Here is a 1,597-nt window from a genome sequence, read left to right as displayed (position 1 = left end):
CGCGATGGCTGCCTCGGGACAAGGGCCGAGGGGGATCCGGCAGCGCTCGGAGGATCGGGCGCAGCTGGCGATCGGTTTGGCGAGCTCTGGCCTTGCACGCCTCGTGCGCTTCCCCGGGGACCGGGGCGCACCTTGGGGCCGCCCGGCAGTGCGTAAATCCCAAGCGGAATGCCTTGCCGCTCGCCGGGGAGGCTCCCCGCCTTGACCGGGGAAGGAGATGAAGAAATGGGGATTTGTATGCGAGCTCCTTCGGCGAGCGTTTCTCGAAGGCTGCGGGGAGAGAGGCGTAATCTGGTTCCAGGATGGAGAATCAAGGGGTGGCGCTTCTGTTTTTCACGCGCATTTTCTCCCTGGGGGATCTTCCCTCTTAGATTTTCCTTTTTTTTCCAAACAATTTTTATTGGTTTTCACAACATTATAAACAAACAAAGAAACAAACAAACAAACAAACACATAAGACAAACAAACATAAATCATAGCCTTATTGAAAATTACACTTATTAACATTGTTAAGTGACTTCCTCGCTTCCCCTTGGTTGAATTTCATAGCCTTTTAACGGTTTTACAAATCACAGTTCTTATAAAATTTAACTTCAACATTAACATCCTTAGATCTTCACCTTATGAAATGAAACATATTAATTCATCGCTTAACATAAATAAAATCCTAAGCCAATTAAGTATCTGCAAGCAGTTTTCAGTTAATTTAACTTCACATACAGTGGTACCTCGGGTTACATATGCTTCAGGTTACAGACGCTTCAGGTTACAGACTCCGCTAACCCAAAAATATTACCTCGGGTTAAGAACTTTGCTTCAGGATGAGAACAGAAATTGTGCTCTGGCGGTGCGGCAGCAGCAGGAGGCCCCATTAACTAAAGTGGTGCTTCAGGTTACGAACAGTTTCAGGTTAAGAACAGACCTCCGGAATGAATTAAGTACTTAACCCGAGGTACCACTGTATTTAACTAAATAATAATTAAATTTAATCCACTGTTCCTGATACTCCTCCTCCTTCTGGTCATGGACTCTTCCGGTTAGGTCGGCTAGCTCTGAAAAATCCATCATCTTCATCTGCCATTCTTCTATCGTTGTTAATTCTTGGGTTTTCCAGTTTTTAGCTAACAAAATACGAGCAGCAGTTGTGGCATACAAAAATAATTTAACATCTTTGTTATGTACTGAGCTGAATAGGATCCAAACTGAAGCAGTCTGATTAGTCCTAGAACAATAGGATTCAGAATGCAGCAGTCTGATTGGTCCTAGAACAATGCAGCAGTATGATTGGTTGGCAGGAACCACCCAATCCTGCTCCAGATAGAAGTGAATCCACAACCTGATTGGCTTACAGTAGAATTCCGGAATTAGCCAATCATGTGCAGCCCATTGTGTAAATAATGTATATAAAGCAGATACTGTGAGGGGACTTTCATTCATTCCTCCTCACCACTATGAGCTGAATAAAGAGCATGAAATCACTTTGCGACTCTGGTTATATTTCAATCTTTCTTGGGCAATTCCAAACTTGTTATTCCAAGAAGAAAGGCCTCTGGTTTCTTTATAAACATTTATTTCAACATTTTTTAAAAATTCATTA

This window comes from Podarcis vaucheri (assembly GCF_965113315.1).
Source record: "Podarcis vaucheri genome assembly, chromosome: 10".
NCBI classification, from domain to species: Eukaryota; Metazoa; Chordata; class Lepidosauria; order Squamata; family Lacertidae; genus Podarcis; species Podarcis vaucheri.
Note: the sequence above shows the minus strand (reverse complement) of the source record.